Raw genomic sequence first — 12917 nt, forward strand, 5'->3', positions numbered from 1 at the left:
CCCAAGATCACTGGACACTGGATGTCTAATGACACCCCTTTCCTTTCACTTCTTCCATTGGTATTCAGATAGCCTACATCCCCTCACTCAGCCCTGGGAATCTCAGGATGAGGGAATGAGTCTGATGTCCTGTCATGGATTATAGCTTTGGCGAGGCCAGTGAGCCACTTTCCTGCAAGGCAGCATTGACTTTTGTTTCTCCAAATAGTATGCCATTCCTTGAGGTCAGTATCCTACATCGTGCTCCTCTCTGGGCCCAGGCTGAGCATTTAAGTATTGGTTGATGCACTAACACTAGCTCACTGTTCTGGAGGAATGAGAGTGGAACTGTTCAGGAAAAGGTTCGAGAATCCCTAGATGTGTTTTTCTGGTGCATTCCAGCAGTTCAAACAGTGATGCATGCAGGCCTTGAGGTCAATAAGAGAAATGGAAAACCTTACCAAATGATCTAGATGACCAGCTCTCTCTGTCTGACTCTCTGTCTCTTGCTCTCTTTCTCTCAAGGCACCCCAAAACCCACAACATCAGGTCAGAAAGTCACAAGCTATGCTGAAAGGGTGGATGCTTCTAGTGCTCCTGGAAGCCTTCCCTTTATTGTCCCATGACCCTGCACACTGGAGCCTGAACCAGATAGGTCCCTGACTCACACCAGGAAAATCTGGAATCAAGTTCCAAAGGTGCTACACGGTGCTTGGAGGGCAGGTACACCATGGCGGGGTTTCACAGAAGTGTGGGAGCAAAGCTGCAAAGAGGGAGAACAGGAAGGACTAACAAGGGGTGAGGAGGTCTTAAGGCTGGAGCCTGAGCCAATTTCCCTGAGTGATTTAGCTTCACATTTTTGTGCTGATGGCATCAGATGAAAGAGAAAAGAAGTCCCAAAAGAGGCTTCCGTCCCCAAGCACTAATCTGTGTCCATCTGGATCCTCTTTCATCTCAGAATGTAAATTTTATATATATATAAATATGTGGTGCTGAGGATCAAACCCAGACCTGACATTTTTTATTTTATTTTTTGGTACCGAGGGATTGAACCAGGGGCGCTGAAACAACGAGACACATCCCCAGCTCTATTTTGTATTTTATTTAGAGATCTCACTGAGTTGCTTAGTGCCTTGGCATTGCTGAGGCTGGCTTTGAACTCCTGATCCTCCTGCCTCAGCCTCTCAAGCTGCTGGAATTATAGGCATGTGCTACCACGCCTGGCGGGCATTGACATTTTGATAGGGATCAGTGCCTTAAATCAAAGAGATTTAATTCTAGGGAAAGAATTTCAGATGTCTGCTGGGATTCTACTCTCTAAGTAATCTAGAAGCTAGAGGTGACCTACCTTTGTTCTAGGAGCAATCCCCACCCAATGAAGGCTAAGGCAGCATGAGAATCCATGGTTGTCTGGGGAAGGAAGGGCTGGGCTCTGAGCTCTAGGTCTCTTTCATCTGAAGACGCTGATATTCCAGTTCCCTCATACCTGCCCCGGGGCCTGGCCCACAACAAGCACTTAGCAAGCATGTGTGGGTGACTGAGTAGTGAGTGAACAACCGTAAAGGATTCCCTGAATGCAAGGCCACCTCAGATAGCCAGTGAGGGCAACCCAGGAAATTCCCAAGAAAGGGAAACAATTTCAGAATTGGGCTGATCTCCTAAAACATTATTATAAGTGAAGGAAACTAGAAGACATAGATTGTGTAGTTGCATTGAGATAAAAAAAAAAACCTAAATGAGCTAAACCATAGAAAAGGAAAATAGATTGGTTGTTGTGAGGGGCTGGAGGTGGGAGGAGCATGGAGAGACCTTGCTTTATGGGCGCAGAGCTGAACTCCGGGGTAAAGAGGGTGCTTTGGAACCAGAGGTAGTGATGCACACTATGCACTGAACTGTCACTTTAAAGGTCACTTTTGTGTTAAGTGAATTTCAGCTCAGTAAATAGCCAGGGCATATGAAGTTGTACTACACTATGTAAAGCCCATGAAAAGACAGAAGGAGGGGTGACTGACCCCAACTGCAGGGTCAGGAAAACCTCTCTGAGTCACTCAAATTTTCCCTGGTGGTAGGTTTTATCTGACCTATGAAGCCAAGTGCAGCTGGGTACAGTTCCTGTTTCCTTTGAAAATACGAGGAGGCTCCTGCTTCTCCCATCGAGGTGGGTCTTCATTTCAGGGTCAGACCTCAAAGCACTGGTTGTGTTTGCCAGAGTCATTATCAGCATGTTTGTTACTTTGATTCAGAGGCTGGGATAAAGGGCCATTATCAAAGGACTGCATGTTCCCAGTCTGATCACTATAGGCCTGGGCAGCATCCCTGGAGGCCACAAATTTACTGGACAGGAACAAAAGGACCATTGTTGTGTGGATAAAACACTTAGAAAGTAGATTTTTCTTTGCTGTCGCTGTAAAGCAGGAATACGATTTTTTTTCCCATTTTTCAGAGCACTTTCATGTCTGAGGGTTGTGCAGGCAACACTGTCTACTCAGGTCCAGGGCTAACTGCCACAGAAATTGGGGAAAGGGGCCTATATCGTTTATCAAGTGTCCAAAGCTCTCCTGAAAACTCTGGATGATGGATGGAGAGACTCAGACAAAGGTAATGGGATGTGCAGTTCCCAAGCTAATGCCAACAATCCCTGGAAGGTCTCACTCATCACAATTGGTTTGACAGGGCTTCAGTCCCTGGAGGTTTCGGTCTGTGATGGTGGAAACCAACCGAGCTTGTGAAATAAGGCCAATCTGTTCCCAGCCCTCACACCACCTTGCTACCCCTTTCTTTCTTTTTTGGTTTGGTACTGGGGATTGAACCCAGGGGTGATTTACTACTGAAGTGCACCCCAAACCCTTTTTATTTTTAATTGCAATAGAGTCTCACTAAATTGCTTAGGGCCTAGCTTAATTTGCTGAGGTTGGCCTTGAACTTGTGATCCTCCTGCTTTAGCTTCCAGAGTTGCTGGGATTACAGGCCTGCTCCACCATACCCAGCTGAAATAAGAGATTTCTATGGTAGCCGCGGTATATTCATAGAGCTATGGGAGAAATTTGGATATGTTTTTTCATGGGTTTTGTGTTTGTGTGTGTATGTGAATTCCACTCCTAGGTATATATCCAAGAGAAATGAAAACATGTGTCCACATAAACACTTGTAAAAGAATCCTTGTAATAGCAACATTAATCAAAACAGCCAAACGAGGAAAACAACTCAAAATCTTCGGTTGATGAACAGATAAACAAAATGAGGTATATCTATACAATGAAATATTGTTTGGCCATGAAAAAGAATGAGGTACTGACCTGCTGTCACCTGGATGAACCTTGAAAATATTGTGCTAAATCAAAAGACCATGCTGTGTGAGTTCCTTTATCTGAAATGTCCAGAACATGCAAATCTATAGACACAGAAAACAAATGAGTGGCTGGAGATGAGAAAGGTGGGTAGTAGAGGGTGTGGTACTAATGGGCAAGGAGTTTCTCTTTGAGGTGATAAAGAATTCTACAATTGACTGTGGTGAAGGTTGTACATATCTGAGAATATACTAAAAATCAATTGTATATTTAAAGTGGGTGAATTGTATGGCATTCAAATTACATCTTTTTAATTACAAGTGGACACAATACCTTATTTTATCTATTTATTTTTATGTGGTGCTGAGGATCGAACCCAGTGCCTCACACATGCTAGGCAAGCGTTCTGCCACTGAGCTACAGCCCCAGCCCTACAAATTACATCTTAATCTTAATCAAGCTTTTTTTTTTTTTTTTTTTTTAAAGGAAGTTTCAAGCCAGGTGCAGTGGTACATGCCTGTAATCCCAGCAACTCTGGAGGCTGAGACAGGAGGATTTCAAGTTCCAGGCCAGCCTCAGCAATTTAGTGAAGCCCTCAGTAACTTAGCAAGACCCTGTTTCAAACAAATTTTTTAAAGGGCTGGGGATATGGCTCAGTGGTTCAATTCACAGGACAAAAAAAAAGAGAAGGAGAAGAAGAAAATAAAGAGCACTTAATATAATTTCCTGATTTTTCTAAAAATATAAAAACTATTCTCATAATAACCCAGGTCTCTGTTTCTGTCTTTATCTTTAGGAGTGACATGTTTGTAGCCCCTGTACCTGTCAGGTCTTGTAGGGTAGAGGGGCCCCTAACAGTCCACCTCTTGCCCAGCCCAAAAAGAGTTGAAAGAATGGTGGGGTGGGATGACCGGTGAATCACAAACCAGGGGCCTCCACATCTAGCACCTGCCCTGCCCACCCCAGTGTGGTGACAAGTGGACAGTTAGGACTCACCTCAGACCAAGGAGAGGGAAAATAAGTCTCCCCGAGAGAAGAACATCAGATGAAAATATTTTCAGAAGATTGTTAAAAGTTGCACAAATACATTTACTTAAATTTAACTTTAAATGACAAAGCAACTGAAAAGTCTTCAAAAATGAAATTTTGGCATGATGGTTTTGCTTGTATGTCTTGCCACCCCCTCACAAAACTAGCTAGGTTAATTTTCTTTTTTTTAATTTTTTATTGTTGGCTGTTCAAAACATTACATAGTTCTTGATATATCATATTTCACAATTTGATTCAAGTGGGTTATGAGCTCCCATTTTTACCCCATATACAGATTGCAGAATCACATCAGTTACACATCCATTGATTTACATATTGCCATACTCGTGTCTGTTGTGTTCTGCTGCCTTTTCCTATCCTCTACTATCCCCCCTCCCCTCCCCTCCCCTCCCCTCTTCTCTCTCTGCCCCCTCTACTGAATGTCAGTAGAGGGGGCAGAGAGAGCTAGGTTAATTTTCTAAGATACAGCAGGACAGCCCTTAGAAGGAAGGATTCAGTAAGGTTTTGGTTAGATAAATAGTAATAATCAAATACAGGAAGAAAACTAAAAACAATGTACTTATGTAGTGAGAGTATGACTAAAGTGAATCCTTTAAATTTGCCTTTAGGCATTATTATAATATAGTTCAATAAAATTCGGGTTAAAAAAATTATACCCGCTCAACCAACGAGCCTGGAGGTCCCACGGATCTGCTTCTTGCTTCAACAGTGTTTGGACGGAACAGAGCCGGGGACTCACTTTTCTTCCAGCTTCCAAACGCCTTCCAATCTGATCTCCATTTGCAATCTCCGGGACCATCTGCTCGCCCAGGACCTGCTTCCAGGACCAGCCAACTCCGTTTTTTGTGGTTAGCTCCTTCTTGACGACCAACCATGACCTCCTAGATTCGTCAGAATTATTCCACCGAGGTGGAGGCTGCCGTCAACCGCCTGGTTGATTTGCATTTGCGCGCCTCCTACACCTACCTCTCTCTGGGCTACTATTTCCACCATGAGGATGTGGCTCTGGAGGGCGTGGGCCACTTCTTCCGCGAGTTGGCTAAGGAGAAGCGTGAGGCCTCCCAGCGTCTCCTCAAGATGCAAAACCAATGCGGCGGCCGCGCCCTCTTCCAGGACGTGCAGAAACCTTCTCAAGATGAGTGGGGCAACACCCTGGACGCCATGGAAGCTGCCTTGGCTCTGGAGAAGAACCTGAACCAAGCCATTTTGGATCTTCATGCCTTGGGTTCTACCCGCACAGACCCACATCTCTGTGACTTTCTGGAGAACCACTTCCTTGATGAGGAGGTGAAGCTCATCAAGAAGATGGGGGACCACTTGACTAACCTCCACCGTCTGGCGGGCCCCCAGGCTGGCCTGGGTGAGTATCTCTTCGAAAGACTCACCCTCAAGCATGACTAGAGGCCCTGGAGTACAGTGGCCTTTGATGGGGCTCCTTTGCATCTCCTGGCATCAGGGCTTTGGCCTGAGCCTCTCCCTCTAACCCCTAAGCAGCTTTTTAACCACCATGGAGCCCCTCCCAAGCCTTGGACCAAATAAAAATTAAAGCTTTTTCCAGCAAAAAAAAAAAAATTATACCCACTCAATAGGACCCTATGGAGAAGTTATAAAGTATAAAGCATGTCTATAAAGGACAGAAGTGGAAAGATGTCCAAGTGAGAGCAGGAGATAGCAATGTGCTAGGCAGATGGGGTCAGGGCCCCCCTCAGGAGTTTACAAAATGGAGTGGACAGCTCGTGAACAGTGACTCCATCCCAGCCTGGAGGTGTGCACAGGAACCCTGAGCCAGTCCCTGAGGCAAAGATGCATGATCTGCACGCTGCTAGGACCCCGGAACCCTAGTAGGACTGGACTCAATTACCCAATTTTGAAAAATCTCTAGCTTATGGTTTTCAAGGCCACCCAACTCCCTTTTAACCCTACAACAGACACCCCTTGGCAATCCTCCTTGGGACGGCTATCCCCGCATGAGCTCTGCTTTCTATTACTTTAATAAATCCTGCTACTTTGGTTTCACCATTTCTGTCTGTGGATTTCATTCTTCAAATTCATGAGACAACCAACAGATCCTCCCATCTCTTTAGTTATAATTATGAGAAAAATAAATTCCCCACATAAAGTATTGAAGTATGATCATATTTTTCCTCAAAAAAATAGTCAAAACTGGAAACTGGGGTGGTGGCTCAGCGGTAGAGTGCTCTCCTAGCAAATGGGAGGCCCTCTGTTTGATCCTCAGCACCACATAAAAATAAATAAAATAAAGGTATTAAAAAATAGTCAAAGCTGGGCATGGTGGCACATGTAATCCCAGCTACAGCAGAGGTTGAGGCAGGAGGATCACAAATTGAAAGCCAGCCTCAGAAACTTAGGCCCTAAGCAATTTAGTGAGACCTTGCTCAAAATAAAAAATAAAAAGAGCTGGGGATGTAACTCAGTGGTAGGGTGTCCCTGGGTTCAATTCCTCTGTACCAGGAAAAAATTAATAAATAAAAAAATCATGTAAGTCTTTGATTGTTCTACAAAACTCTCAATTTTGAAGCCTGGGAGTTGGACTCGTTGGATTCTAACACTCTTCATATTATACGTATCTTAACCCAAAGGAAGCCACATACCTCAGGATATTTACTCTTCCCTCTTTGAAGATAGAGCAAACAGAATACAGATATGATTTTTTTCAAGTATTTGCTTTAAATGCATACTCTAAACCATAAACTTCATCTTAATTTTGTCACAGGTATTTTTTGAGATTTACTGTGGAACAAGGTATTTTATTTATAACACAGCCTTGAAAACATATGCTTGTGATTTGACCAGGAGGATAATCTGTATTGTAATTTGCCCTGTGGCAATACAGGTAGCTTGTGATTTTGCCTGAGGAAATAACTAAGCTAGAGAATGGTCTTTTTTTTTTTTTTTTTTTTACTTGATGAAAATATAAAGCAGATCTGGTTGCAGATGTTTGTGGGAGTTATGGCTTGGATATGAGATGTCCTCCCAAAAGCTCCTGTGTTAATGCAGGTTATTCAGAGGTAAAGTGATTAGATGACCTAATCAGTCCATCTGAGTTTGGGAGGACTGAGTGAGAGGCCACTGTAGGCAGGAGGGGTGTGGATGGAGCTGGTAGGTTACTATAGGTTGCTGGAGGTGACACCGTTGCTCCTCCCCCTTACTCTCTCCGCTTCCTGCTACCTTGGATGGAGCAGCACCCCTCCACCACACCCTCTGTCACGAGGCTCTGCTTCAGTCTGGGCCCAGAGCACTGGAATTCGCCCACCATCACCTGAACCTCAGAAACCATGGGCTCAAAGTAAGTTTTCCTTCCTCTAAGTTATTCTTGTCAGGTATTTTGGTCACAGAAATGAAAAGCTGACTGTCCCAGTAGGTTAATCATCCTGAAGGACATCTCTCATAGCCAGCAAAATTATTTGCCTATGAAGTTTTCCAACTCATCTTTGGGTTCAGATAAAAGGGGGAAATTACTGTTTATCTCTGGGAACTGGAGACATTTTTTATTTAAGCCTGTCTCATTTTTGGATGCTGGCAGATGGGAAAGATCAAAAGAATAAACTGACTAAGGCTGTTGCAATAGGTCACAAAGCTGGGGAATTCTGATAAATTAATGTCATAGCTTTTTTCTCACAGACCCCTCTGGTCTCTTGGAAAAATATGGTAAAGATAAACTAACCTCAGCAATGCAGATGTTGGCCATGGTAGATCTATAGTTACATGAACTGGGGGGCTGCTCTTGGGTCACTAGCAGTTCAGCCTCCTCATGAAGTTCTGTTGACATGGCAAAATGAAACCAAGTCGAAAGCCAAAATACAAAGCAGGGGGAAATGCAGCAGAAGCCATTTGAATCCAATCTTGTTGTTATTAGCAACTCATTTTTTTGGTCCAGATTGATCTCTACACAGTAAAAGTGTTTAATTTCTAGTACCATGTTACTAGGACCATGGAGGGAAAATTTGGCCCCACTGAAAAGTAAAGCATAGTATTAGAGCCAATGAGAAAAGGGCATAGTACATTTTTCAGGTTTTCTTTCATTGAATTATATTCAGGCAACTGGAATGGGAAACTGAAATTCCAACTTTGGCATAATTGTCATTGATATTTAAATGTGAAAGAAAGGAACTTTCTCACTTGTTCCAAATATGTAGGAAATATAGCCTGATCTTTTAACATGGAAATGTCCACATGATAGCATGGACCAATTTGGCAAAGATGGCAGGGAGCCAGCTATGTGTTGAGACCCTTAGTTATGTGATTTCAACCAGGTTATTGAATTTGGTTGAAGCTCAACTGGATTAGATGGTTTCTTAGATTTATAACCTTAAATTATACTGATAGTACTGTTCTGCATTGCTATTGGGTAAACAAATACAACTAAGCAAGCCATGGAAATATTTTCAATGACAGATTACAAATAAAATTACAATGCTCCAGTAAAAACTCTTCTATATGCCAGGCATTATACTCTTACAGGAGTACAACAAAGTAGGTGTTTTTATCTTTTTACAAATGAGAGAACTGAGATTCAAGGAATAAATCCAGTTGGTCCAAAATCTCATAGTGAAAGGCTGGGTTGTGTTTTATACACAGAGATCTCTGGTGCCAAATCCTGGGTCCTTTCATTCTACAACCTTCCCTTAATGGCAGAGAATTCTAGAGCCCACAGGTCGATGACATTTCCAGGCCCTTCCTATGTCTGCGTAGAGCTACATGTCCAGTCCTGCTAGTGGAATGTGGTCAGCATTGCCTTATGCCCTTTACAACCCTGCTCCCAGAAGGACCACATGACTTTTTGCACTGTCTTTTCCCAGCTCCTGTTGACTAGAAACCAAGGACTCAGAGGTGATGACATTGCACAGTAGAAGGAACCTGGCTCCTTGAGTCCATTTCTTGCGGAAAACTTCCAAAAGGACCATCAATCAGGAGCATTTCCACATCAGATATTTCATAAATGAGAAACAAGTCATAATTCTGTTAAGCTCCTCAAATTTGGAGGTTGAGGATTTCAGCAATAATTGAGAGGATGGACTCCAACTTCAGTTCATTTTTTCTATATTCATTTAAGATATCAAATTAAATTTTTTCTTTTTAAAAAGTTTATTCTAGGGCTGGGGATGTGGCTCAAGCGGTGGTGTGCTCTCCTGGCATGTGCGCGGCCCGGGTTCGATCCTCAGCACCACATACAAACAAAGATGTTGTGTCCGCCCAAAACTAAAAAATAAATATTAAAAAAATCTCTCTCACTCTCTCTTTAAAAAAAAAGTTTATTCTAATTGTTATATATGATAGCAGAATGCATTTCAATTCCTATTATATATATATATATATATAGCACAATTTTTCATATCTCTGGTTGTACACAACATAGAGTCACACCATTCGTGTCTTTATACAAGCACTTAGAGTAAGGATGTCCATCTCATTCCACTGTCTTTCCTACCCCCATGTCCCCTCCCTAAGGTCATTTTTTTTTTTTTTTTTTTTTTAGTAGTGGTGCTAGGAATTGAACCCAGGGCTTCATTCATGCTCCTCAAGAGCTCTGCCATTGTGCTATATTCCCAGGCCCATTTTTGGCCTTTAAAAAAGAGTCAAAGCTGCCAGCATCTCATATAGGAAGTTGTCAAACTTAGCAAAGAAAAGAAAATAAGATTCTTACTTCAATTTGAATGTCTGACAAACAACAAATAAGTACATTTTGTTAAATATTCTGTTAAATATTTGGGAGATTCTTATGCTAAAAAAATTCATTATTTATCTGAAATTCAAATTAGAGAAAAGCAAGAAGTTGAAAGCAAGCAGGAAGAGACTACCTTTATTTAATTTACATATCTTTAAAACAACTTTAATTATGATTGGAATTCAAAAATCTCTTATGTATTCAATGTGTGCCACTTGATATTTGGGGATCAGTAACCACCCGTGAAGCCATCACCTTAATGCATGCCACAAACATGTCTATCATCTCCAAACATTTTTTCATGCCCTCTTTATTACTATTTTTTTAAAAATTGTATTTTTAGTTGTCAATGGACTTTAATTTTATTTATTTGTATGCAGTGCTGAGATTTGAACCCAGGGCCTCACACATGCCAGGCAAGTGCTCTACCCCTGAGCCACAACTCCAGCCCCCTTTATTATTCTTTGAAATAAATACACTGCTGTGTTCTGAATCTCTTCCAAATTCATATGTTGAAATTCCAACCCCCAAGGTGATGGCATTAAGAGTTGGGTCACTGGGGAGGCGATTAGGTCATGAAGGTGGAGCCCCCACGAATGGGATTACTGACTATATAAAAGATACTCCTTCCACCATGTGAGGACATCGAGAAGGCCGCCATTTATGAGCAGGGAGTGGGCCTCTCCAAGCACTGAACCTGCCAGTGAACTTCTTCTCAGCCTCCCAAACTGTGAGAAAAAAATGTCTGCTGTTAATAAAGAGTTGCCTAGTTTATAGTATTTTGTTAAAGAAACCTTAGTGTACTAAGATACTTAACATAAGATCTATCACCAAACAAACTAAGTGTAAAACAGTATGCTGGGAACTATAGGCACTAAGAGAGATCGCCAGGACTTATTCATCTTGTGGAACTGAAACTTTACACTCATAAATGACATCTCCCCATCCCCCAACCTCTGTCGGCCACCAGTCTATCCTTTGATAATATGGATTTGACTTGTTAAGACTCCACATATCCATGAAGTCACGAGACATTTGAGTACTTGCTTCCCTCTGCCTAGCTTATTCCAATTAGCATAATGTCATACAGGTTCTTCCACATTGTCATATATGACAGGATTTCAGGAAGGGCTTTTAGAAGGTGGGGATCAGAGGACAGCTCCTCTCGGGATTCATGTTTATTGGCTGCGAATGGAAGATGACAGGAGTAAACCCTGTGTCAAGGAAAGATATTTCCAGGAAGACACTGAGGTGGGAGAATATTTGTTCTGTTTTGTTTGAGGAACTGAAAGGAGGCCAGTACCCTGCCAGTGTGGCTAGAGCAAAGGTTCCACAGAGGGAGAGGCAGCAGGGCTGGGTCTTCCCAAGGTGCTTTGTGCAGGGTAAGGCTGGACTTTACCCCACGCCAAGGACAGACACCACCTACTGGTGGAATCTTTTCCAGGCTGCTGTGAGAACTGCATGAAGGTATGAACAAAAGTGGAAGTAGCAAGAGCAGTAAGGAAGACATGACGGCAATTCAGGCAAGAGGAAGGTGTCGCACAGGATCTCTCAACCCATGAGTTTTTCCAGAATGCTGCTGCTCCCCATCCAGCGGTAGATCCAGGGCTGAGGATGTAGCTCAGAGGTAGGGTGCTTGCCTAGCATGCATGAAGCCCTGGCTTTGATTCCCAGCACCCACCCACACACACAGAGTGGATCCATTTCTTTCCCCTTAAACCTGGGTGAGACTCTTGACTCTCTTGACAAATGGAATGTGGGGAGGTGATGCTGCATAACTTTCAAAGCTATGTTATGAAAGGCTCTAAGGCCAGAGCTCTTTCTCATCAGCTCACACGCCCACGTGGAGGCACCTCAGGGAGCAGCCCATGCAAACTGCAGTTGCCAAACAGCAGCTGCCAATTTCAGCTGTCAGATTTTTCCCCAGTCATGGGGAGCAGAGACCAGCCAACCCTGCGTATCTTGTCTAAATGCCCGACTTGTGGAACCTATAATCATGATAGTTGTTTTATATTGTTGGATTTTGGGGTAATTTGCTACACAGCCATAATAACTGAAACAAGAGGACAGTGACTGGAACTTGTGTGGTGGCGGTGGATTTGGAGAGAGTGGACCTGTTGGAGATGCTGAATGGAAACAGAATTAACAAGACACAGTCAAGGAAGGGAGAGAAAACAACTTAATTGTGAAGATGTTTCAGGGGAAAGCCAGGATAGAATAAACTTTTGAATCTTTTCTTAAATTTTAAAGGATAAAAAGGGTTAGGAATATAGCTTAGTGATAGGGTGCTTGCCCAACATGCATGAGTCCCTAGGCTCAATCCCCAGTACTGCAATTAAAAGAAAAGGCACCTGAAGATTATTGAGAAGGAAGGAAGGGAAAAAAATTAGACACACAAAATACAGATGGCCTTCATAACTACTTTCTGTAGTTGAACCCTTCCTCTTGATCTTGGACAGCTGTTGACTATGATTTTTATTCATCTTTGACAACTTACCCCATTAGGCCACACACTCAACTGGTCTTGCTGTGATGAAAGATAACAGTGATTACATGTGTTGGGTATTTTCTATGTGTCAAGCATCACATGCATCCATTTATTTACTCTTCCCACGAACTTAGGAAGGAAGTCCCATTGCTATCCCTCCCTTTACCAGGAAACAGAGTCAGGAAGTGTAATTTGCACAAGTTCACAGCTGGAAAGCCATAGTGTGGGGGTCCAGTCCTGGCTGTCTGTGGGTGCATAGCCTTTCCTCAACCTCGAATACTATCTTTTAGTATTTAATGCCTTTAATGTTCTTCACAACTTTAAGCCTATAAATAAATGAACTGCTCTCTGCTCTCTGGGGCTTTGAAACAGAGAGTTAGAAAAAAAAAAGTAAAAACAAACAAAAGAGAGTTAAGAAGTGCTAGGG

At 42.7% G+C, this 12917-nt stretch overlaps 1 pseudogene; it reads left to right on the forward strand.

Moving 5' to 3' along the window:
* Window positions 1–5174: 5174 nt before the first annotated feature.
* On the forward strand, window positions 5175–5888 carry LOC114100198 (ferritin light chain pseudogene; annotated as a pseudogene).
* Window positions 5889–12917: the final 7029 nt, after the last annotated feature.

This window comes from Marmota flaviventris, chromosome 12, assembly GCF_047511675.1.
Source record: "Marmota flaviventris isolate mMarFla1 chromosome 12, mMarFla1.hap1, whole genome shotgun sequence".
NCBI lineage: Eukaryota > Metazoa > Chordata > Mammalia > Rodentia > Sciuridae > Marmota > Marmota flaviventris.